This window comes from Pseudophryne corroboree, chromosome 3 (assembly GCF_028390025.1).
Source record: "Pseudophryne corroboree isolate aPseCor3 chromosome 3, aPseCor3.hap2, whole genome shotgun sequence".
Lineage (NCBI taxonomy): Eukaryota > Metazoa > Chordata > Amphibia > Anura > Myobatrachidae > Pseudophryne > Pseudophryne corroboree.
The window spans coordinates 441,622,999-441,645,620 of record NC_086446.1 but is presented as its reverse complement, the minus strand read 5'-3'; the positions used below and the strand labels follow the sequence as shown (position 1 = coordinate 441,645,620).

General features: G+C 47.3%; 27 non-coding genes across 27 annotated transcripts; 10 read left to right on the top strand and 17 right to left on the bottom strand.

Annotated features, from left to right (window-relative positions):
* Nucleotides 1-594: 594 nt before the first annotated feature.
* TRNAK-CUU (transfer RNA lysine (anticodon CUU)) lies at nucleotides 595-667 on the bottom strand. The gene has a single exon. It is a non-coding gene; the product is annotated as a tRNA-Lys (tRNA).
* A 299-nt stretch (nucleotides 668-966) lies between these two features.
* Nucleotides 967-1,039, bottom strand: TRNAE-CUC (transfer RNA glutamic acid (anticodon CUC)). Its single transcript has one exon. It is a non-coding gene; the product is annotated as a tRNA-Glu (tRNA).
* A 667-nt stretch (nucleotides 1,040-1,706) lies between these two features.
* Nucleotides 1,707-1,779, bottom strand: TRNAK-CUU (transfer RNA lysine (anticodon CUU)). Its single transcript has one exon. It is a non-coding gene; the product is annotated as a tRNA-Lys (tRNA).
* A 1,786-nt stretch (nucleotides 1,780-3,565) lies between these two features.
* TRNAK-CUU (transfer RNA lysine (anticodon CUU)) lies at nucleotides 3,566-3,638 on the bottom strand. Its single transcript has one exon. It is a non-coding gene; the product is annotated as a tRNA-Lys (tRNA).
* A 477-nt stretch (nucleotides 3,639-4,115) lies between these two features.
* TRNAG-GCC (transfer RNA glycine (anticodon GCC)) lies at nucleotides 4,116-4,186 on the top strand. The gene has a single exon. It is a non-coding gene; the product is annotated as a tRNA-Gly (tRNA).
* Nucleotides 4,187-5,419: 1,233 nt separating this feature from the next.
* On the bottom strand, nucleotides 5,420-5,492 carry TRNAK-CUU (transfer RNA lysine (anticodon CUU)). The gene has a single exon. It is a non-coding gene; the product is annotated as a tRNA-Lys (tRNA).
* Nucleotides 5,493-5,599: 107 nt separating this feature from the next.
* Nucleotides 5,600-5,670, top strand: TRNAG-GCC (transfer RNA glycine (anticodon GCC)). Its single transcript has one exon. It is a non-coding gene; the product is annotated as a tRNA-Gly (tRNA).
* Nucleotides 5,671-6,341: 671 nt separating this feature from the next.
* TRNAG-GCC (transfer RNA glycine (anticodon GCC)) lies at nucleotides 6,342-6,412 on the top strand. The gene has a single exon. It is a non-coding gene; the product is annotated as a tRNA-Gly (tRNA).
* A 1,043-nt stretch (nucleotides 6,413-7,455) lies between these two features.
* Nucleotides 7,456-7,526, top strand: TRNAG-GCC (transfer RNA glycine (anticodon GCC)). The gene has a single exon. It is a non-coding gene; the product is annotated as a tRNA-Gly (tRNA).
* Nucleotides 7,527-7,645: 119 nt separating this feature from the next.
* On the bottom strand, nucleotides 7,646-7,718 carry TRNAK-CUU (transfer RNA lysine (anticodon CUU)). The gene has a single exon. It is a non-coding gene; the product is annotated as a tRNA-Lys (tRNA).
* A 1,039-nt stretch (nucleotides 7,719-8,757) lies between these two features.
* TRNAK-CUU (transfer RNA lysine (anticodon CUU)) lies at nucleotides 8,758-8,830 on the bottom strand. The gene has a single exon. It is a non-coding gene; the product is annotated as a tRNA-Lys (tRNA).
* Nucleotides 8,831-9,679: 849 nt separating this feature from the next.
* TRNAG-GCC (transfer RNA glycine (anticodon GCC)) lies at nucleotides 9,680-9,750 on the top strand. Its single transcript has one exon. It is a non-coding gene; the product is annotated as a tRNA-Gly (tRNA).
* Nucleotides 9,751-10,983: 1,233 nt separating this feature from the next.
* On the bottom strand, nucleotides 10,984-11,056 carry TRNAK-CUU (transfer RNA lysine (anticodon CUU)). The gene has a single exon. It is a non-coding gene; the product is annotated as a tRNA-Lys (tRNA).
* Nucleotides 11,057-12,837: 1,781 nt separating this feature from the next.
* Nucleotides 12,838-12,910, bottom strand: TRNAK-CUU (transfer RNA lysine (anticodon CUU)). Its single transcript has one exon. It is a non-coding gene; the product is annotated as a tRNA-Lys (tRNA).
* Nucleotides 12,911-13,017: 107 nt separating this feature from the next.
* TRNAG-GCC (transfer RNA glycine (anticodon GCC)) lies at nucleotides 13,018-13,088 on the top strand. The gene has a single exon. It is a non-coding gene; the product is annotated as a tRNA-Gly (tRNA).
* Nucleotides 13,089-13,950: 862 nt separating this feature from the next.
* On the bottom strand, nucleotides 13,951-14,023 carry TRNAK-CUU (transfer RNA lysine (anticodon CUU)). The gene has a single exon. It is a non-coding gene; the product is annotated as a tRNA-Lys (tRNA).
* A 107-nt stretch (nucleotides 14,024-14,130) lies between these two features.
* TRNAG-GCC (transfer RNA glycine (anticodon GCC)) lies at nucleotides 14,131-14,201 on the top strand. The gene has a single exon. It is a non-coding gene; the product is annotated as a tRNA-Gly (tRNA).
* Nucleotides 14,202-15,062: 861 nt separating this feature from the next.
* Nucleotides 15,063-15,135, bottom strand: TRNAK-CUU (transfer RNA lysine (anticodon CUU)). The gene has a single exon. It is a non-coding gene; the product is annotated as a tRNA-Lys (tRNA).
* Nucleotides 15,136-15,984: 849 nt separating this feature from the next.
* TRNAG-GCC (transfer RNA glycine (anticodon GCC)) lies at nucleotides 15,985-16,055 on the top strand. The gene has a single exon. It is a non-coding gene; the product is annotated as a tRNA-Gly (tRNA).
* A 1,974-nt stretch (nucleotides 16,056-18,029) lies between these two features.
* Nucleotides 18,030-18,102, bottom strand: TRNAK-CUU (transfer RNA lysine (anticodon CUU)). The gene has a single exon. It is a non-coding gene; the product is annotated as a tRNA-Lys (tRNA).
* Nucleotides 18,103-18,771: 669 nt separating this feature from the next.
* TRNAK-CUU (transfer RNA lysine (anticodon CUU)) lies at nucleotides 18,772-18,844 on the bottom strand. Its single transcript has one exon. It is a non-coding gene; the product is annotated as a tRNA-Lys (tRNA).
* Nucleotides 18,845-18,951: 107 nt separating this feature from the next.
* TRNAG-GCC (transfer RNA glycine (anticodon GCC)) lies at nucleotides 18,952-19,022 on the top strand. The gene has a single exon. It is a non-coding gene; the product is annotated as a tRNA-Gly (tRNA).
* An 862-nt stretch (nucleotides 19,023-19,884) lies between these two features.
* TRNAK-CUU (transfer RNA lysine (anticodon CUU)) lies at nucleotides 19,885-19,957 on the bottom strand. Its single transcript has one exon. It is a non-coding gene; the product is annotated as a tRNA-Lys (tRNA).
* A 107-nt stretch (nucleotides 19,958-20,064) lies between these two features.
* TRNAG-GCC (transfer RNA glycine (anticodon GCC)) lies at nucleotides 20,065-20,135 on the top strand. The gene has a single exon. It is a non-coding gene; the product is annotated as a tRNA-Gly (tRNA).
* Nucleotides 20,136-21,370: 1,235 nt separating this feature from the next.
* Nucleotides 21,371-21,443, bottom strand: TRNAK-CUU (transfer RNA lysine (anticodon CUU)). The gene has a single exon. It is a non-coding gene; the product is annotated as a tRNA-Lys (tRNA).
* A 676-nt stretch (nucleotides 21,444-22,119) lies between these two features.
* Nucleotides 22,120-22,192, bottom strand: TRNAK-CUU (transfer RNA lysine (anticodon CUU)). Its single transcript has one exon. It is a non-coding gene; the product is annotated as a tRNA-Lys (tRNA).
* A 299-nt stretch (nucleotides 22,193-22,491) lies between these two features.
* TRNAK-CUU (transfer RNA lysine (anticodon CUU)) lies at nucleotides 22,492-22,564 on the bottom strand. Its single transcript has one exon. It is a non-coding gene; the product is annotated as a tRNA-Lys (tRNA).
* Nucleotides 22,565-22,622: the final 58 nt, after the last annotated feature.

The window sequence follows — 22,622 nt, the reverse complement described above, 5'->3', positions numbered from 1 at the left end:
TACATGAGTAAGTCTAAAATTAAGCATCTGTGGATCATTGGTGGTTCAGTGGTAGAAATCTAGCCGGCCACGTGGGAGGCCGGGTTCAATTCCCGGTCAATACATTCCTGAGTTTTTGCTGATAGGGCAGTGCATTTTGTGAAAGTGAGGACAGCCATTTGCGCTGTGGTGATGCAAGTATACACTGTTCCACATACAATGGTACAGGAAGAGAAAAAAACAACTGCCCAACATGGAGCTCAAATACATGACCCTAGGATTAATAGTCTTATGCTCTAGCGACTGTGCTAGTCGGGCTTGGTTACGTAGGCTTGGAGGTGATGGCAAGGCAAGGCATCCTGACACTCCTGCTTTGTTTTATACACTAAAGTACATGAGTAAGTTTAAAATTAGGCATCTGTGGAGCATTGGTGGTTCAGTGGTAGAATTCTCGCCTGCCACGCGTGAGGCCCGGAATCGATTCCAGGACAATGCAGTCCTGAGTTTTTGCTGATATGGCAGTGTATTTTGTGAAAGTGAGGACAGCCATTTGCGCTGTGGTGGTGCAAGTATACAGTGTTCCTCATACAATGGTACAGGAAATTAAAAAACATCCGCCCAACGTGGGGCTCGAACCCACGACACTGAGATTAAGAGTCTCATGCTCTACCGACTGAGCTAGCCAGGCTTGGTTGAGAATGTATGGAGGTGATGGCAAGGCAAGGTATCCTGACACTCCTGCTTTATTTCATACACTAAAGTACACGAGTAAGTGTAAAATTAAGTATCTGTGGAGCATTGGTGGTTCAGTGGTAGAATTCTCGCCTGCCACGCGTGAGGCCCGGAATCGATTCCCGGCCAATGCAGTCCTGAGTTTTTGCTGATATGGCAGTGCATTTTGTGAAAGTGAGAACAGCCATTTGCGCTGTGGTGGTGCAAGTTGACAGTGTTCCACATACAATGGTACAGGAAAAGAAAAAAAACATCCGCCCAATGTGGGGCTCGAACCCACGACCCTGAGATTGAGAGTCTCATGCTTTACCGACTGAGTTAGCAATGCTTGGTAACCGAGGAGTTGTGGTGATGGCAAGGCAAGGCATCCTGACTCTCCTGCTTTGTTTTGTACACTAAAGTACATGAGTAAGTCTAAAATTAAGCGTCTGTGGATCATTGGTGGTTCAGTGGTAGAAATCTAGCCGGCCACGTGGGAGGCCGGGTTCAATTCCCGGTCAATACATTCCTGAGTTTTTGCTGATAGGGCAGTGCATTTTGTGAAAGTGAGGACAGCCATTTGCGCTGTGGTGATGCAAGTATACACTGTTCCACATACAATGGTACAGGAAGAGAAAAAAACAACTGCCCAACATGGAGCTCAAATACATGACCCTAAGATTAATAGTCTTATGCTCTAGCGACTGTGCTAGTCAGGCTTGGTTACGTAGGCTTGGAAGTGATGGCAAGGCAAGGCATCCTGACACTCCTGCTTTGTTTTATACACTAAAGTACATGAGTAAGTGTAAAATTAGGCATCTGTGGAGCATTGGTGGTTCAGTGGTAGAATTCTCGCCTGCCACGCGTGAGGCCCGGAATCGATTCCCGGCCAATGCAGTCCTGAGTTTTTGCTGATATGGCAGTGTATTTTGTGAAAGGGAGGACAGCCATTTGCGCTGTGGTGGTGCAAGTATACAGTGTTCCACATACAATGGTACAGGAAAAGAAAAAACATCCACCTAATGTGGGGCTCGAACCCACGACCCTGAGATTAAGAGTCTCATGCTCTACCAACTGAGCTAGCCAAGCTTGGTTGCGAATGCATGGAGGTGATGGCAAGGCAAGGCAAGGCATCCTGACACTCCTGCTTTGTTTCATACACTAAAGTACACGAGTTAGTGTAAAATTAAGTATCTGTGGAGCTTTGGTGGTTCAGTGGTAGAATTCTCGCCTGCCACGCGGGAGGCCCAGGTTCCATTCCCGGCCAATGCAGTCCTGAGTTTTTGCTGATATGGCAGTGCATTTTGTGAAAATGAGGACAGCCATTTGCGCTGTGGTGGTGCAAGTTGACAGTGTTCCACATACAATGGTACAGGAAAAGAAAAAAATCATCCACCTAATGTGGGGCTCGAACCCACGACCCTGAGATTGAGAGTCTCATGCTTTACCGACTGAGTTAGCAATGCTTGGTAACCGAGGAGTTGTGGTGATGGCAAGGCAAGGCATCCTGACTCTCCTGCTTTGTTTTGTACACTAAAGTACATGAGTAAGTCTAAAATTAAGCGTCTGTGGATCATTGGTGGTTCAGTGGTAGAAATCTAGCCGGCCACGTGGGAGGCCGGGTTCAATTCCCGGTCAATACATTCCTGAGTTTTTGCTGATAGGGCAGTACATTTTGTGAAAGTGAGGACAGCCATTTGCGCTGTGGTGATGCAAGTATACACTGTTCCACATACAATGGTACAGGAAGAGAAAAAAACAACTGCCCAACATGGAGCTCAAATACATGACCCTAAGATTAATAGTCTTATGCTCTAGCGACTGTGCTAGTCAGGCTTGGTTACGTAGGCTTGGAGGTGATGGCAAGGCAAGGCATCCTGACACTCCTGCTTTGTTTTATACACTAAAGTACATAAGTAAGTGTAAAATTAGGCATCTGTGGAGCATTGGTGCTTCAGTGGTAGAATTCTCGCCTGCCACGCGTGAGGCCCGGAATCGATTCCCGGCCAATGCAGTCCTGAGTTTTTGCTGATATGGCAGTGTATTTTGTGAAAGGGAGGACAGCCATTTGCGCTGTGGTGGTGCAAGTTGACAGTGTTCCACATACAATGGTACAGGAAAAGAAAAAAAACATCCGCCCAATGTGGGGCTCGAACCCACGACACTGAGATTAAGAGTCTCATGCTTTACCGACTGAGTTAGCAATGCTTGGTAACCGAGGAGTTGTGGTGATGGCAAGGCAAGGCATCCTGACTCTCCTGCTTTGTTTTGTACACTAAAGTACATGAGTAAGTCTAAAATTAAGCGTCTGTGGATCATTGGTGGTTCAGTGGTAGAAATCTAGCCGGCCACGTGGGAGGCCGGGTTCAATTCCCGGTCAATACATTCCTGAGTTTTTGCTGATAGGGCAGTGCATTTTGTGAAAGTGAGGACAGCCATTTGCGCTGTGGTGATGCAAGTATACACTGTTCCACATACAATGGTACAGGAAGAGAAAAAAACAACTGCCCAACATGGAGCTCAAATACATGACCCTAAGATTAATAGTCTTATGCTCTAGCGACTGTGCTAGTCGGGCTTGGTTACGTAGGCTTGGAGGTGATGGCAAGGCAAGGCATCCTGACACTCCTGCTTTGTTTTATACACTAAAGTACATGAGTAAGTGTAAAATTAGGCATCTGTGGAGCATTGGTGGTTCAGTGGTAGAATTCTCGCCTGCCACGCGTGAGGCCCGGAATCGATTCCAGGACAATGCAGTCCTGAGTTTTTGCTGATATGGCAGTGTATTTTGTGAAAGTGAGGACAGCCATTTGCGCTGTGGTGGTGCAAGTATACAGTGTTCCACATACAATGGTACAGGAAAAGAAAAAACATCCACCCAACGTGGGGCTCGAACCCACGACACTGAGATTAAGAGTCTCATGCTCTACCGACTGAGCTAGCCAGGCTTGGTTGAGAATGTATGGAGGTGATGGCAAGGCAAGGCATCCTGACACTCCTGCTTTATTTCATACACTAAAGTACATGAGTAAGTGTAAAATTAAGCATCTGTGGAGCATTGGTGGTTCAGTGGTAGAATTCTCGCCTGCCACGCGTGAGGCCCGGAATCGATTCCCGGCCAATGCAGTCCTGAGTTTTTGCTGATATGGCAGTGTATTTTGTGAAAGTGAGGACAGCCATTTGCGCTGTGGTGGTGCAAGTTGACAGTGTTCCACATACAATGGTACAGGAAAAGAAAAAACATCCGCCCAACGTTGGGATCGAACCTACAACCCTGAGATTAAGAGTCTCATGCTCTACCGACTGAGCTAGGCAGGCTTGGTTGAGAATGTATGGAGGTGATGGCAAGGCAAGGCATCCTGACACTCCTGCTTTGTTTCATACACTAAAGTACACGAGTAAGTGTAAAATTAAGTATCTGTGGAGCATTGGTGGTTCAGTGGTAGAATTCTCGCCTGCCACGCGGGAGGCCCGGGTTCGATTTCCGGCCAATGCAGTCCTGAATTTTTGCTGATATGGCAATGCATTTTGTGAAAGTGAGGACAGACATTTGCGCTGTGGTGGTGCAAGTTGACAGTGTTCCACATACAATGGTACAGGAAAAGAAAAAAAACATCCGCCCAATGTGGGGCTCGAACCCACGACCCTAAAATTAAGAGTCTCATGCTTTACCGACTGAGTTAGCAATGCTTGGTAACCGAGGAGTTGTGGTGATGGCAAGGCAAGGCATCCTGACTCTCCTGCTTTGTTTTGTACACTAAAGTACATGAGTAAGTCTAAAATTAAGCATCTGTGGATCATTGGTGGTTCAGTGGTAGAAATCTAGCCGGCCACGTGGGAGGCCGGGTTCAATTCCCGGTAAATACATTCCTGAGTTTTTGCTGATAGGGCAGTGCATTTTGTGAAAGTGAGGACAGCCATTTGCGCTGTGGTGATGCAAGTATACACTGTTCCACATACAATGGTACAGGAAGAGAAAAAAACAACTGCCCAACATGGAGCTCAAATACATGACCCTAAGATTAATAGTCTTATGCTCTAGCGACTGTGCTAGTCGGGCTTGGTTACGTAGGCTTGGAGGTGATGGCAAGGCAAGGCATCCTGACACTCCTGCTTTGTTTTATACACTAAAGTACATGAGTAAGTGTAAAATTAGGCATCTGTGGAGCATTGGTGGTTCAGTGGTAGAATTCTCGCCTGCCACGCGTGAGGCCCGGAATCGATTCCCGGCCAATGCAGTCCTGAGTTTTTGCTGATATGGCAGGGCATTTTGTGAAAGTGAGAACAGCCATTTGCGCTGTGGTGGTGCAAGTTGACAGTGTTCCACATACAATGGTACAGGAAAAGAAAAAAAACATCCACCCAATGTGGGGCTCGAACCCACGACTCTGAGATTAAGAGTCTCATGCTTTACCGACTGAGTTAGCAATGCTTGGTAACCGAGGAGTTGTGGTGATGGCAAGGCAAGGCATCCTGACTCTCCTGCTTTGTTTCATACACTAAAGTACACGAGTAAGTGTAAAATTAAGTACCTGTGGAGCATTGGTGGTTCAGTGGTAGAATTCTCGCCTGCCACGCATGAGGCCCGGAATCGATTCCCGGCCAATGCAGTCCTGAGTTTTTGCTGATATGGCAGTGTATTTTGTGAAAGTGAGGACAGCCATTTGCGCTGTGGTGGTGCAAGTATACAGTGTTCCACATACAATGGTACAGGAAAAAAAAAAACATCCGCCTAACGTGGGGCTCGAACCCACGACCCTGAGATTAAGAGTCTCATGCTCTACCGACTGAGCTAGCCAGGATTGGTTGCGAATGTAAGGAGGTGATGGCAAGGCAAGGCATCCTGACACTCCTGCTTTGTTTCATACACTAAAGTACACGAGTAAGTGTAAAATTAAGTACCTGTGGAGCATTGGTGGTTCAGTGGTAGAATTCTCGCCTGCCACGCGGGAGGCCCGGGTTTGATTCCCGCCCAATGCAGTCCTGAGTTTTTGCTGATATGGCAGTGCATTTTGTGAAAGTGAGGACAGCCATTTGTGCTGTGGTGGTGCAAGTTGACAGTGTTCCACATACAATGGTACAGGAAAAGAAAAAAAACATCCGCCCAATGTGGGGCTCGAACCCACGACCCTGAGATTAAGAGTCTCATGCTTTACCGACTGAGTTAGCAATGCTTGGTAACCGAGGAGTTGTGGTGATGGCAAGGCAAGGCCTCCTGACTCTCCTGCTTTGTTTTGTACACTAAAGTACATGAGTAAGTCTAAAATTAAGCATCTGTGGATCTTTGGTGGTTCAGTGGTAGAAATCTAGCCGGCCACGTGGGAGGCCGGGTTCAATTCCCGGTCAATACATTCCTGAGTTTTTGCTGATAGGGCAGTGCATTTTGTGAAAGTGAGGACAGCCATTTGCGCTGTGGTGATGCAAGTATACACTGTTCCACATACAATGGTACAGGAAGAGAAAAAAACAACTGCCCAACATGGAGCTCAAATACATGACCCTAAGATTAATAGTCTTATGCTCTAGCGACTGTGCTAGTCGGGCTTGGTTACGTAGGCTTGGAGGTGATGGCAAGGCAAGGCATCCTGACACTCCTGCTTTGTTTCATACACTAAAGTACACGAGTAAGTGTAAAATTAAGTATCTGTGGAGCATTGGTGGTTCAGTGGTAGAATTCTCGCCTGCCACGCGGGAGGCCCGGGTTCGATTTCCGGCCATTGCAGTCCTGAATTTTTGCTGATATGGCAGTGCATTTTGTGAAAGTGAGGACAGCCATTTGCGCTGTGGTGGTGCAAGTTGACAGTGTTCCACATACAATGGTACAGGAAAAGAAAAAAAACATCCGCCCAATGTGGGGCTCGAACCCACGACCCTGAGATTAAGAGTCTCATGCTTTACCGACTGAGTTAGCAATGCTTGGTAACCGAGGAGTTGTGGTGATGGCAAGGCAAGGCATCCTGACTCTCCTGCTTTGTTTTGTACACTAAAGTACATGAGTAAGTCTAAAATTAAGCATCTGTGGATCATTGGTGGTTCAGTGGTAGAAATCTAGCCGGCCACGTGGGAGGCCGGGTTCAATTCCCGGTCAATACATTCCTGAGTTTTTGCTGATAGGGCAGTGCATTTTGTGAAAGTGAGGACAGCCATTTGCGCTGTGGTGATGCAAGTATACACTGTTCCACATACAATGGTACAGGAAGAGAAAAAAACAACTGCCCAACATGGAGCTCAAATACATGACCCTAAGATTAATAGTCTTATACTCTAGCGACTGTGCTAGTCGGGCTTGGTTACGTAGGCTTGGAGGTGATGGCAAGGCAAGGCATCCTGACACTCCTGCTTTGTTTTATACACTAAAGTACATGAGTAAGTGTAAAATTAGGCATCTGTGGAGCATTGGTGGTTCAGTGGTAGAATTCTCGCCTGCCACGCGTGAGGCCCAGAATCGATTCCCGGCCAATGCAGTCCTGAGTTTTTGCTGATATGGCAGGGCATTTTGTGAAAGTGAGAACAGCCATTTGCGCTGTGGTGGTGCAAGTTGACAGTGTTCCACATACAATGGTACAGGAAAAGAAAAAAAACATCCGCCCAATGTGGGGCTCGAACCCACGACCCTGAGATTAAGAGTCTCATGCTTTACCGACTGAGTTAGCAATGCTTGGTAACCGAGGAGTTGTGGTGATGGCAAGGCAAGGCATCCTGACTCTCCTGCTTTGTTTCATACACTAAAGTACACGAGTAAGTGTAAAATTAAGTACCTGTGGAGCATTGGTGGTTCAGTGGTAGAATTCTCGCCTGCCACGCGTGAGGCCCGGGATCGATTCCCGGCCAATGCAGTCCTGAGTTTTTGCTGATATGGCAGTGTATTTTGTGAAAGTGAGGACAGCCATTTGCGCTGTGGTGGTGCAAGTATACAGTGTTCCACATACAATGGTACAGGAAAAAAAAAACCATCCGCCTAACGTGGGGCTCGAACCCACGACCCTGAGATTAAGAGTCTCATGCTCTACCAACTGAGCTAGCCAGGCTTGGTTGCGAATGTAAGGAGGTGATGGCAAGGCAAGGCATCCTGACACTCCTGCTTTGTTTCATACACTAAAGTACACGAGTAAGTGTAAAATTAAGTACCTGTGGAGCATTGGTGGTTCAGTGGTAGAATTCTCGCCAGCCACGCGGGAGGCCCGAGTTTGATTCCCGCCCAATGCAGTCCTGAGTTTTTGCTGATATGGCAGTGCATTTTGTGAAAGTGAGGACAGCCATTTGCGCTGTGGTGGTGCAAGTTGACAGTGTTCCACATACAATGGTACAGGAAAAGGAAAAAAACATCCGCCCAATGTGGGGCTCGAACCCACGACCCTGAGATTAAGAGTCTCATGCTTTACCGACTGAGTTAGCAATGCTTGGTAACCGAGGAGTTGTGGTGATGGCAAGGCAAGGCATCCTGACTCTCCTGCTTTGTTTTGTACACTAAAGTACATGAGTAAGTCTAAAATTAAGCATCTGTGGATCTTTGGTGGTTCAGTGGTAGAAATCTAGCCGGCCACGTGGGAGGCCGGGTTCAATTCCCGGTCAATACATTCCTGAGTTTTTGCTGATAGGGCAGTGCATTTTGTGAAAGTGAGGACAGCCATTTGCGCTGTGGTGATGCAAGTATACACTGTTCCACATACAATGGTACAGGAAGAGAAAAAAACAACTGCCCAACATGGAGCTCAAATACATGACCCTAAGATTAATAGTCTTATGCTCTAGCGACTGTGCTAGTCGGGCTTGGTTACGTAGGCTTGGAGGTGATGGCAAGGCAAGGCATCCTGACACTCCTGCTTTGTTTTATACACTAAAGTACATGAGTAAGTGTAAAATTAGGCATCTGTGGAGCATTGGTGGTTCAGTGGTAGAATTCTCGCCTGCCACACATGAGGCCCGGAATCGATTCCCGGCCAATGCAGTCCTGAGTTTTTGCTGATATGGCAGTGTATTTTGTGAAAGTGAGGACAGCCATTTGCGCTGTGGTGGTGCAAGTTGACAGTGTTCCACATACAATGGTACAGGAAAAGAAAAAACATCCGCCCAACGTTGGGATCGAACCCACGACCCTGAGATTAAGAGTCTCATGCTCTACCGACTGAGCTAGCCAGGCTTGGTTGAGAATGTATGGAGGTGATGGCAAGGCAAGGCATCCTGACACTCCTGCTTTGTTTCATACACTAAAGTACACGAGTAAGTGTAAAATTAAGTATTTGTGGAGCATTGGTGGTTCAGTGGTAGAATTCTCGCCAGCCACGCGGGAGGCCCGGGTTCGATTTCCGGCCAATGCAGTCCTGAATTTTTGCTGATATGGCAGTGCATTTTGTGAAAGTGAGGACAGCCATTTGCGCTGTGGTGGTGCAAGTTGACAGTGTTCCACATACAATGGTACAGGAAAAGAAAAAAAACATCCGCCCAATGTGGGGCTCGAACCCACGACCCTGAGATTAAGAGTCTCATGCTTTACCGACTGAGTTAGCAATGCTTGGTAACCGAGGAGTTGTGGTGATGGCAAGGCAAGGCATCCTGACTCTCCTGCTTTGTTTTGTCCACTAAAGTACATGAGTAAGTCTAAAATTAAGCATCTGTGGATCATTGGTGGTTCAGTGGTAGAAATCTAGCCGGCCACGTGGGAGGCCGGGTTCAATTCCCGGTCAATACATTCCTGAGTTTTTGCTGATAGAGCAGTGCATTTTGTGAAAGTGAGGACAGCCATTTGCGCTGTGGTGATGCAAGTATACACTGTTCCACATACAATGGTACAGGAAGAGAAAAAAACAACTGCCCAACATGGAGCTCAAATACATGACCCTAAGATTAATAGTTTTATGCTCTAGCGACTGTGCTAGTCGGGCTTGGTTACGTAGGCTTGGAGGTGATGGCAAGGCAAGGCATCCTGACACTCCTGCTTTGTTTCATACACTAAAGTACACGAGTAAGTGTAAAATTAAGTATCTGTGGAGCATTGGTGGTTCAGTGGTAGAATTCTCGCCTGCCACGCGGGAGGCCCGGGTTCGATTTCCGGCCAATGCAGTCCTGAATTTTTGCTGATATGGCAGTGCATTTTGTGAAAGTGAGGACAGCCATTTGCGCTGTGGTGGTGCAAGTTGACAGTGTTCCACATACAATGGTACAGGAAAAGAAAAAAAACATCCGCCCAATGTGGGGCTCGAACCCACGACCCTGAGATTAAGAGTCTCATGCTTTACCGACTGAGTTAGCAATGCTTGGTAACCGAGGAGTTGTGGTGATGGCAAGGCAAGGCATCCTGACTCTCCTGCTTTGTTTTGTACACTAAAGTACATGAGTAAGTCTAAAATTAAGCATCTGTGGATCATTGGTGGTTCAGTGGTAGAAATCTAGCCGGCCACGTGGGAGGCCGGGTTCAATTCCCGGTCAATACATTCCTGAGTTTTTGCTGATAGGGCAGTGCATTTTGTGAAAGTGAGGACAGCCATTTGCGCTGTGGTGATGCAAGTATACACTGTTCCACATACAATGGTACAGGAAGAGAAAAAAACAACTGCCCAACATGGAGCTCAAATACATGACCCTAAGATTAATAGTCTTATACTCTAGCGACTGTGCTAGTCGGGCTTGGTTACGTAGGCTTGGAGGTGATGGCAAGGCAAGGCATCCTGACACTCCTGCTTTGTTTTATACACTAAAGTACATGAGTAAGTGTAAAATTAGGCATCTGTGGAGCATTGGTGGTTCAGTGGTAGAATTCTCGCCTGCCACGCGTGAGGCCCAGAATCGATTCCCGGCCAATGCAGTCCTGAGTTTTTGCTGATATGGCAGGGCATTTTGTGAAAGTGAGAACAGCCATTTGCGCTGTGGTGGTGCAAGTTGACAGTGTTCCACATACAATGGTACAGGAAAAGAAAAAAAACATCCGCCCAATGTGGGGCTCGAACCCACGACCCTGAGATTAAGAGTCTCATGCTTTACCGACTGAGTTAGCAATGCTTGGTAACCGAGGAGTTGTGGTGATGGCAAGGCAAGGCATCCTGACTCTCCTGCTTTGTTTCATACACTAAAGTACAGGAGTAAGTGTAAAATTAAGTACCTGTGGAGCATTGGTGGTTCAGTGGTAGAATTCTCGCCTGCCACGCGTGAGGCCCGGAATCGATTCCCGGCCAATGCAGTCCTGAGTTTTTGCTGATATGGCAGTGTATTTTGTGAAAGTGAGGACAGCCATTTGCGCTGTGGTGGTGCAAGTATACAGTGTTCCACATACAATGGTACAGGAAAAAAAAAAACATCCGCCTAACGTGGGGCTCGAACCCACGACCCTGAGATTAAGAGTCTTATGCTCTACCGACTGAGCTAGCCAGGCTTGGTTGCGAATGTAAGGAGGTGATGGCAAGGCAAGGCATCCTGACACTCCTGCTTTGTTTCATACACTAAAGTACACGAGTAAGTGTAAAATTAAGTACCTGTGGAGCATTGGTGGTTCAGTGGTAGAATTCTCGCCTGCCACGCGGGAGGCCCGAGTTTGATTCCCGCCCAATGCAGTCCTGAGTTTTTGCTGATATGGCAGTGCATTTTGTGAAAGTGAGGACAGCCATTTGCGCTGTGGTGGTGCAAGTTGACAGTGTTCCACATACAATGGTACAGGAAAAGAAAAAAAACATCCGCCCAATGTGGGGCTCGAACCCACGACCCTGAGATTAAGAGTCTCATGCTTTACCGACTGAGTTAGCAATGCTTGGTAACCGAGGAGTTGTGGTGATGGCAAGGCAAGGCATCCTGACTCTCCTGCTTTGTTTTGTACACTAAAGTACATGAGTAAGTCTAAAATTAAGCATCTGTGGATCTTTGGTGGTTCAGTGGTAGAAATCTAGCCGGCCACGTGGGAGGCCGGGTTCAATTCCCGGTCAATACATTCCTGAGTTTTTGCTGATAGGGCAGTGCATTTTGTGAAAGTGAGGACAGCCATTTGCGCTGTGGTGATGCAAGTATACACTGTTCCACATACAATGGTACAGGAAGAGAAAAAAACAACTGCCCAACATGGAGCTCAAATACATGACCCTAAGATTAATAGTCTTATGCTCTAGCGACTGTGCTAGTCGGGCTTGGTTACGTAGGCTTGGAGGTGATGGCAAGGCAAGGCATCCTGACACTCCTGCTTTGTTTTATACACTAAAGTACATGAGTAAGTGTAAAATTAGGCATCTGTGGAGCATTGGTGGTTCAGTGGTAGAATTCTCGCCTGCCACACATGAGGCCCGGAATCGATTCCCGGCCAATGCAGTCCTGAGTTTTTGCTGATATGGCAGTGTATTTTGTGAAAGTGAGGACAGCCATTTGCGCTGTGGTGGTGCAAGTTGACAGTGTTCCACATACAATGGTACAGGAAAAGAAAAAACATCCGCCTAACGTTGGGATCGAACCCACAACCCTGAGATTAAGAGTCTCATGCTCTACCGACTGAGCTAGCCAGGATTGGTTGAGAATGTATGGAGGTGATGGCAAGGCAAGGCATCCTGACACTCCTGCTTTGTTTCATTCACTAAAGTACACGAGTAAGTGTAAAATTAAGTATTTGTGGAGCATTGGTGGTTCAGTGGTAGAATTCTCGCCAGCCACGCGGGAGGCCCGGGTTCGATTTCCGGCCAATGCAGTCCTGAATTTTTGCTGATGTGGCAGTGCATTTTGTGAAAGTGAGGACAGCCATTTGCGCTGTGGTGGTGCAAGTTGACAGTGTTCCACATACAATGGTACAGGAAAAGAAAAAAAACATCCGCCCAATGTGGGGCTCGAACCCACGACCCTGAGATTAAGAGTCTCATGTTTTACCGACTGAGTTAGCAATGCTTGGTAACCGAGGAGTTGTGGTGATGGCAAGGCAAGGCATCCTGACTCTCCTGCTTTGTTTCATACACTAAAGTACACGAGTAAGTGTAAAATTAAGTACCTGTGGAGCATTGGTGGTTCAGTGGTAGAATTCTCGCCTGCCACGCGTGAGGCCCGGAATCGATTCCCGGCCAATGCAGTCCTGAGTTTTTGCTGATATGGCAGTGTATTTTGTGAAAGTGAGGACAGCCATTTGCGCTGTGGTGGTGCAAGTATACAGTGTTCCACATACAATGGTACAGGAAAAAAAAAAACATCCGCCTAACGTGGGGCTCGAACCCACGACCCTGAGATTAAGAGTCTCATGCTCTACCGACTGAGCTAGCCAGGCTTGGTTGCGAATGTAAGGAGGTGATGGCAAGGCAAGGCATCCTGACACTCCTGCTTTGTTTCATACACTAAAGTACACGAGTAAGTGTAAAATTAAGTACCTGTGGAGCATTGGTGGTTCAGTGGTAGAATTCTCGCCTGCCACGCGGGAGGCCCGGGTTTGATTCCCGCCCAATGCAGTCCTGAGTTTTTGCTGATATGGCAGTGCATTTTGTGAAAGTGAGGACAGCCATTTGCGCTGTGGTGGTGCAAGTTGACAGTGTTCCACATACAATGGTACAGGAAAAGAAAAAAAACATCCGCCCAATGTGGGGCTCGAACCCACGACCCTGAGATTAAGAGTCTCATGCTTTACCGACTGAGTTAGCAATGCTTGGTAACCAAGGAGTTGTGGTGATGGCAAGGCAAGGCATCCTGACTCTCCTGCTTTGTTTTGTACACTAAAGTACATGAGTAAGTCTAAAATTAAGCATCTGTGGATCTTTGGTGGTTCAGTGGTAGAAATCTGGCCGGCCACGTGGGAGGCCGGGTTCAATTCCCGGTCAATACATTCCTGAGTTTTTGCTGATAGGGCAGTGCATTTTGTGAAAGTGAGGACAGCCATTTGCGCTGTGGTGATGCAAGTATACACTGTTCCACATACAATGGTACAGGAAGACAAAAAAAACAACTGCCCAACATGGAGCTCAAATACATGACCCTAAGATTAATAGTCTTATGCTCTAGCGACTGTGCTAGTCGGGCTTGGTTACGTAGGCTTGGAGGTGATGGCAAGGCAAGGCATCCTGACACTCCTGCTTTGTTTTATACACTAAAGTACATGAGTAAGTTTAAAATTAGGCATCTGTGGAGCATTGGTGGTGCAGTGGTAGAATTCTCGCCTGCCACGCGTGAGGCCCGGAATCGATTCCCGGCCAATGCAGTCCTGAGTTTTTGCTGATATGGCAGTGTATTTTGTGAAAGTGAGGACAGCCATTTGCGCTGTGGTGGTGCAAGTTGACAGTGTTCCACATACAATGGTACAGGAAAAGAAAAAACATCCGCCCAACGTTGGGATCGAACCCACAACCCTGAGATTAAGAGTCTCATGCTCTACCGACTGAGCTAGCCAGGCTTGGTTGAGAATGTATGGAGGTGATGGCAAGGCAAGGCATCCTGACACTCCTGCTTTGTTTCATACACTAAAGTACACGAGTAAGTGTAAAATTAAGTGTCTGTGGAGCATTGGTGGTTCAGTGGTAGAATTCTCGCCTGCCACGCGGGAGGCCCGGGTTCGATTTCCGGCCAATGCAGTCCTGAATTTTTGCTGATATGGCAGTGCATTTTGTGAAAGTGAGGACAGCCATTTGCGCTGTGGTGGTGCAAGTTGACAGTGTTCCACATACAATGGTACAGGAAAAGAAAAAAAACATCCGCCCAATGTGGGGCTCGAACCCACGACCCTGAAATTAAGAGTCTCATGCTTTACCGACTGAGTTAGCAATGCTTGGTAACCGAGGAGTTGTGGTGATGGCAAGGCAAGGCATCCTGACTCTCCTGCTTTGTTTTGTACACTAAAGTACATGAGTAAGTCTAAAATTAAGCATCTGTGGATCATTGGTGGTTCAGTGGTAGAAATCTAGCCGGCCACGTGGGAGGCCGGGTTCAATTCCCGGTCAATACATTCCTGAGTTTCTGCTGATAGGGCAGTGCATTTTGTGAAAGTGAGGACAGCCATTTGCGCTGTGGTGATGCAAGTATACACTGTTCCACATACAATGGTACAGGAAGAGAAAAAAACAACTGCCCAACATGGAGCTCAAATACATGACCCTAAGATTAATAGTCTTATGCTCTAGCGACTGTGCTAGTCGGGCTTGGTTACGTAGGCTTGGAGGTGATGGCAAGGCAAGGCATCATGACACTCCTGCTTTGTTTTATACACTAAAGTACATGAGTAAGTGTAAAATTAGGCATCTGTGGAGCATTGGTGGTTCAGTGGTAGAATTCTCGCCTGCCACACATGAGGCCCGGAATCGATTCCCGGCCAATGCAGTCCTGAGTTTTTGCTGATATGGCAGTGTATTTTGTGAAAGTGAGGACAGCCATTTGCGCTGTGGTGGTGCAAGTTGACAGTGTTCCACATACAATGGTACAGGAAAAGAAAAAACATCCGCCCAACGTTGGGATCGAACCCACGACCCTGAGATTAAGAGTCTCATGCTCTACCGACTGAGCTAGCCAGGCTTGGTTGAGAATGTATGGAGGTGATGGCAAGGCAAGGCATCCTGACACTCCAGCTTTGTTTCATACACTAAAGTACACGAGTAAGTGTAAAATTAAGTATTTGTGGAGCATTGGTGGTTCAGTGGTAGAATTCTCGCCAGCCACGCGGGAGGCCCGGGTTCGATTTCCGGCCAATGCAGTCCTGAATTTTTGCTGATATGGCAGTGCATTTTGTGAAAGTGAGGACAGCCATTTGCGCTGTGGTGGTGCAAGTTGACAGTGTTCCACATACAATGGTACAGGAAAAGAAAAAAAACATACGCCCAATGTGGGGCTCGAACCCACGACCCTGAGATTAAGAGTCTCATGCTTTACCGACTGAGTTAGCAATGCTTGGTAACCGAGGAGTTGTGGTGATGGCAAGGCAAGGCATCCTGACTCTCCTGCTTTGTTTCATACACTAAAGTACACGAGTAAGTGTAAAATTAAGTACCTGTGGAGCATTGGTGGTTCAGTGGTAGAATTCTCGCCTGCCACGCGTGAGGCCCGGAATCGATTCCCGGCCAATGCAGTCCTGAGTTTTTGCTGATATGGCAGTGTATTTTGTGAAAGTGAGGACAGCCATTTGCGCTGTGGTGGTGCAAGTATACAGTGTTCCACATACAATGGTACAGGAAAAAAAAAAACATCCGCCTATTGTGGGGCTCGAACCCACGACCCAGAGATTAAGAGTCTCATGCTCTACCGACTGAGCTAGCCAGGCTTGGTTGCGAATGTAAGGAGGTGATGGCAAGGCAAGGCATCCTGACACTCCTGCTTTGTTTCATACACTAAAGTACACGAGTAAGTGTAAAATTAAGTACCTGTGGAGCATTGGTGGTTCAGTGGTAGAATTCTCGCCTGCCACGCGGGAGGCCCGGGTTTGATTCCCGCCCAATGCAGTCCTGAGTTTTTGCTGATATGGCAGTGCATTTTGTGAAAGTGAGGACAGCCATTTGCGCTGTGGTGGTGCAAGTTGACAGTGTTCCACATACAATGGTACAGGAAAAGAAAAAAAACATCCGCCCAATGTGGGGCTCGAACCCACGACCCTGAGATTAAGAGTCTCATGCTTTACCGACTGAGTTAGCAATGCTTGGTAACCAAGGAGTTGTGGTGATGGCAAGGCAAGGCATCCTGACTCTCCTGCTTTGTTTTGTACACTAAAGTACATGAGTAAGTCTAAAATTTAGCATCTGTGGATCTTTGGTGGTTCAGTGGTAGAAATCTAGCCGGCCACGTGGGAGGCCGGGTTCAATTCCCGGTCAATACATTCCTGAGTTTTTGCTGATAGGGCAGTGCATTTTGTGAAAGTGAGGACAGCCATTTGCGCTGTGGTGATGCAAGTATACACTGTTCCACATACAATGGTACAGGAAGACAAAAAAAACAACTGCCCAACATGGAGCTCAAATACATGACCCTAAGATTAATAGTCTTATGCTCTAGCGACTGTGCTAGTCGGGCTTGGTTACGTAGGCTTGGAGGTGATGGCAAGGCAAGGCATCCTGACACTCCTGCTTTGTTTTATACACTAAAGTACATGAGTAAGTGTAAAATTAGGCATCTGTGGAGCATTGGTGGTTCAGTGGTAGAATTCTCGCCTGCCACGCGTGAGGCCCGGAATCGATTCCCGGCCAATGCAGTCCTGAGTTTTTGCTGATATGGCAGTGTATTTTGTGAAAGTGAGGACAGCCATTTGCGCTGTGGTGGTGCAAGTTGACAGTGTTCCACATACAATGGTACAGGAAAAGAAAAAACATCCGCCCAACGTTGGGATCGAACCCACAACCCTGAGATTAAGAGTCTCATGCGCTACCGACTGAGCTAGCCAGGCTTGGTTGAGAATGTATGGAGGTGATGGCAAGGCAAGGCATCCTGACACTCCTGCTTTGTTTCATACACTAAAGTACACGAGTAAGTGTAAAATTAAGTATCTGTGGAGCATTGGTGGTTCAGTGGTAGAATTCTCGCCTGCCACGCGGGAGGCCCTGGTTCGATTTCCGGCCAATGCAGTCCTGAATTTTTGCTGATATGGCAGTGCATTTTGTGAAAGTGAGGACAGCCATTTGCGCTGTGGTGGTGCAAGTTGACAGTGTTCCACATACAATGGTACAGGAAAAGAAAAAAAACATCCGCCCAATGTGGGGCTCGAACCCACGACCCTGAGATTAAGAGTCTCATGCTTTACCGACTGAGTTAGCAATGCTTGGTAACCGAGGAGTTGTGGTGATGGCAAGGCAAGGCATCCTGACTCTCCTGCTTTGTTTTGTACACTAAAGTACATGAGTAAGTCTAAAATTAAGCATCTGTGGATCTTTGGTGGTTCAGTGGTAGAAATCTAGCCGGCCACGTGGGAGGCCGGGTTCAATTCCCGGTCAATACATTCCTGAGTTTTTGCTGATAGGGCAGTGCATTTTGTGAAAGTGAGGACAGCCATTTGCGCTGTGGTGATGCAAGTATACACTGTTCCACATACAATGGTACAGGAAGAGAAAAAAACAACTGCCCAACATGGAGCTCAAATACATGACCCTAAGATTAATAGTCTTATGCTCTAGCGACTGTGCTAGTCGGGCTTGGTTACGTAGGCTTGGAGGTGATGGCAAGGCAAGGCATCCTGACACTCCTGCTTTGTTTTATACACTAAAGTACATGAGTAAGTGTAAAATTAGGCATCTGTGGAGCATTGGTGGTTCAGTGGTAGAATTCTCGCCTGCCACACATGAGGCCCGGAATCGATTCCCGGCCAATGCAGTCCTGAGTTTTTGCTGATATGGCAGTGTATTTTGTGAAAGTGAGGACAGCCATTTGCGCTGTGGTGGTGCAAGTTGACAGTGTTCCACATACAATGGTACAGGAAAAGAAAAAACATCCGCCCAACGTTGGGATCGAACCCACGACCCTGAGATTAAGAGTCTCATGCTCTACCGACTGAGCTAGCCAGGCTTGGTTGAGAATGTATGGAGGTGATGGCAAGGCAAGGCATCCTGACACTCCTGCTTTGTTTCATACACTAAAGTACACGAGTAAGTGTAAAATTAAGTATTTGTGGAGCATTGGTGGTTCAGTGGTAGAATTCTCGCCAGCCACGCGGGAGGCCCGGGTTCGATTTCCGGCCAATGCAGTCCTGAATTTTTGCTGATATGGCAGTGCATTTTGTGAAAGTGAGGACAGCCATTTGCGCTGTGGTGGTGCAAGTTGACAGTGTTCCACATACAATGGTACAGGAAAAGAAAAAAAACATCCGCCCAATGTGGGGCTCGAACCCACGACCCTGAGATTAAGAGTCTCATGCTTTACCGACTGAGTTAGCAATGCTTGGTAACCGAGGAGTTGTGGTGATGGCAAGGCAAGGCATCCTGACTCTCCTGCTTTGTTTCATACACTAAAGTACATGAGTAAGTGTAAAATTAAGTACCTGTGGAGCATTGGTGGTTCAGTGGTAGAATTCTCGCCTGCCACGCGTGAGGCCCGGAATCGATTCCCGGCCAATGCAGTCCTGAGTTTTTGCTGATATGGCAGTGTATTTTGTGAAAGTGAGGACAGCCATTTGCGCTGTGGTGGTGCAAGTATACAGTGTTCCACATACAATGGTACAGGAAAAAAAAAAACATCTGCCTAACGTGGGGCTCGAACCCACGACCCTGAGATTAAGAGTCTCATGCTCTACCGACTGAGCTAGCCAGGCTTGGTTGCGAATGTAAGGAGGTGATGGCAAGGCAAGGCATCCTGACACTCCTGCTTTGTTTCATACACTAAAGTACACGAGTAAGTGTAAAATTAAGTACCTGTGGAGCATTGGTGGTTCAGTGGTAGAATTCTCGCCTGCCACGCGGGAGGCCCGGGTTTGATTCCCGCCCAATGCAGTCTTGAGTTTTTGCTGATATGGCAGTGCATTTTGTGAAAGTGAGGACAGCCATTTGCGCTGTGGTGGTGCAAGTTGACAGTGTTCCACATACAATGGTACAGGAAAAGAAAAAAAACATCCGCCCAATGTGGGGCTCGAACCCACGACCCTGAGATTAAGAGTCTCATGCTTTACCGACTGAGTTAGCAATGCTTGGTAACCAAGGAGTTGTGGTGATGGCAAGGCAAGGCATCCTGACTCTCCTGCTTTGTTTTGTACACTAAAGTACATGAGTAAGTCTAAAATTAAGCATCTGTGGATCTTTGGTGGTTCAGTGGTAGAAATCTGGCCGGCCACGTGGGAGGCCGGGTTCAATTCCCGGTCAATACATTCCTGAGTTTTTGCTGATAGGGCAGTGCATTTTGTGAAAGTGAGGACAGCCATTTGCGCTGTGGTGATGCAAGTATACACTGTTCCACATACAATGGTACAGGAAGACAAAAAAAACAACTGCCCAACATGGAGCTCAAATACATGACCCTAAGATTAATAGTCTTATGCTCTAGCGACTGTGCTAGTCGGGCTTGGTTACGTAGGCTTGGAGGTGATGGCAAGGCAAGGCATCCTGACACTCCTGCTTTGTTTTATACACTAAAGTACATGAGTAAGTGTAAAATTAGGCATCTGTGGAACATTGGTGGTTCAGTGGTAGAATTCTCGCCTGCCACGCGTGAGGCCCGGAATCGATTCCCGGCCAATGCAGTCCTGAGTTTTTGCTGATATGGCAGTGTATTTTGTGAAAGTGAGGACAGCCATTTGCGCTGTGGTGGTGCAAGTTGACAGTGTTCCACATACAATGGTACAGGAAAAGAAAAAACATCCGCCCAACGTTGGGATCGAACCCACAACCCTGAGATTAAGAGTCTCATGCTCTACCGACTGAGCTAGCCAGGCTTGGTTGAGAATGTATGGAGGTGATGGCAAGGCAAGGCATCCTAACACTCCTGCTTTGTTTCATACACTAAAGTATACGAGTAAGTGTAAAATTAAGTATCTGTGGAGCATTGGTGGTTCAGTGGTAGAATTCTCGCCTGCCACACGGGAGGCCCGGGTTCGATTTCCGGCCAATGCAGTCCTGAATTTTTGCTGATATGGCAGTGCATTTTGTGAAAGTGAGGACAGCCATTTGCGCTGTGGTGGTGCAAGTTGACAGTGTTCCACATACAATGGTACAGGAAAAGAAAAAAAACATCCGCCCAATGTGGGGCTCGAACCCACGACCCTGAAATTAAGAGTCTCATGCTTTACCGACTGAGTTAGCAATGCTTGGTAACCGAGGAGTTGTGGTGATGGCAAGGCAAGGCATCCTGACTCTCCTGCTTTGTTTTGTACACTAAAGTACATGAGTAAGTCTAAAATTAAGCATCTGTGGATCATTGGTGGTTCAGTGGTAGAAATCTAGCCGGCCACGTGGGAGGCCGGGTTCAATTCCCGGTCAATACATTCCTGAGTTTCTGCTGATAGGGCAGTGCATTTTGTGAAAGTGAGGACAGCCATTTGCGCTGTGGTGATGCAAGTATACACTGTTCCACATACAATGGTACAGGAAGAGAAAAAAACAACTGCCCAACATGGAGCTCAAATACATGACCCTAAGATTAATAGTCTTTTGCTCTTGCGACTGTGCTAGTCGGGCTTGGTTACGTAGGCTTGGAGGTGATGGCAAGGCAAGGCATCCTGACACTCCTGCTTTGTTTTATACACTAAAGTACATGAGTAAGTGTAAAATTAGGCATCTGTGGAGCATTGGTGGTTCAGTGGTAGAATTCTCGCCTGCCACGCGTGAGGCCCGGAATCGATTCCCGGCCAATGCAGTCCTGAGTTTTTGCTGATAAGGCAGTGCATTTTGTGAAAGTGAGAACAGCCATTTGCGCTGTGGTGGTGCAAGTTGACAGTGTTCCACATACAATGGTACAGGAAAAGAAAAAAAAACATCCGCCCAATGTGGGGCTCGAACCCACGACCCTGAGATTAAGAGTCTCATGCTTTACCGACTGAGTTAGCAATGCTTGGTAACCGAGGAGTTGTGATGATGGCAAGGCAAGGCATCCTGACTCTCCTGCTTTGTTTTGTACACTAAAATACATGAGTAAGTCTAAAATTAAGCATCTGTGGATCATTGGTGGTTCAGTGGTAGAAATCTAGCCGGCCATGTGGGAGGCCGGGTTCGATTCCCGGCCAATGCAGTCCTGAGTTCTTGCTGATATGGCAGTGCATTTTATGAAAGTGAGGACAGCCATTTGCGCTGTGGTGGGGCAAGTTGACAGTGTTCCACATACAATGGTACAGGAAAAGAAAAAAAACATCCGCCCAATGTGGGGCTCGAACCCACGACCCTGAGATTAAGAGTCTCATGCTCTACCGACTGAGCTAGCCAGGCTTAGTTGAGAATGTATGGAGGTGATGGCAAAGCAAGGCATCCTGACACTCCTGCTTTGTTTCATATACTACAGTACACGAGTAAGTGTTAAATTAAGAATCTGTGGAGCATTGGTGGTTCAGTGGTAGAATTCTCTCCTGCCACGCGGGAGTCCTGGGTTTGATTCCCGGCCAATGCAGTCCTGAGTTTTTGCTGATATGGCAGTGCTTTTTGTGAAAGTGAGGACAGTCATTTGCGCTGTGGTGGGGCAAGTTGACAGTGTTCCACATACAATGGTACAGGAAAAGAAAAAAAACATCCGCCCAATGTGGGGCTCGAGCCCACGACACTGAGATTAAGAGTCTCATGCTCTACCGACTGAGCTATCCAGGCTTGGTTGAGAATGTATGGAGGTGATGGCAAGGCAAGGCAAGGCATCCTGACACTCCTGCTTTATTTCATACACTAAAGTACACGAGTAAGTGTAAAGTGAAGTATCTGTGGAGCATTGGTGGTTCAGTGGTAGAATTCTCGCCTGCCACGCAGGAGGCCCGGGTTCGATTTCTGGCCAATGCAGTCCTGAATTTTTGCTGATATGGCAGTGCATTTTGTGAAAGTGAGGACAGCCATTTGCGCTGTGGTGGTGCAAGTTGACAGTGTTCCACATACAATGGTACAGGAAAAGAAAAAAAACATCCGCCCAATGTGGGGTTCGAACCCACGACCCTGAGATTAAGAGTCTCATGCTCTACCGACTGAGCTAGCCAGGCTTAGTTGAGAATGTATGGAGGTGATGGCAAGGCAAGGCATCCTGACACTCCTGCTTTGTTTCATATACTACAGTACACGAGTAAGTGTTAAATTAAGAATCTGTGGAGCATTGGTGGTTCAGTGGTAGAATTCTCTCCTGCCACGCGGGAGTCCTGGGTTTGATTCCTGGCCAATGCAGTCCTGAGTTTTTGCTGATATGGCAGTGCTTTTTGTGAAAGTGAGGACAGCCATTTGCGCTGTGGTGGGGCAAGTTGACAGTGTTCCACATACAATGGTACAGGAAAAGAAAAAAAACATCCGCCCAATGTGGGGCTCGAACCCACGACCCTGAGATTAAGAGTCTCATGCTCTACCGACTGAGCTATCCAGGCTTGGTTGAGAATGTATGGAGGGGATGGAAAGGCAAGGCAAGGCATCCTGACACTCCTG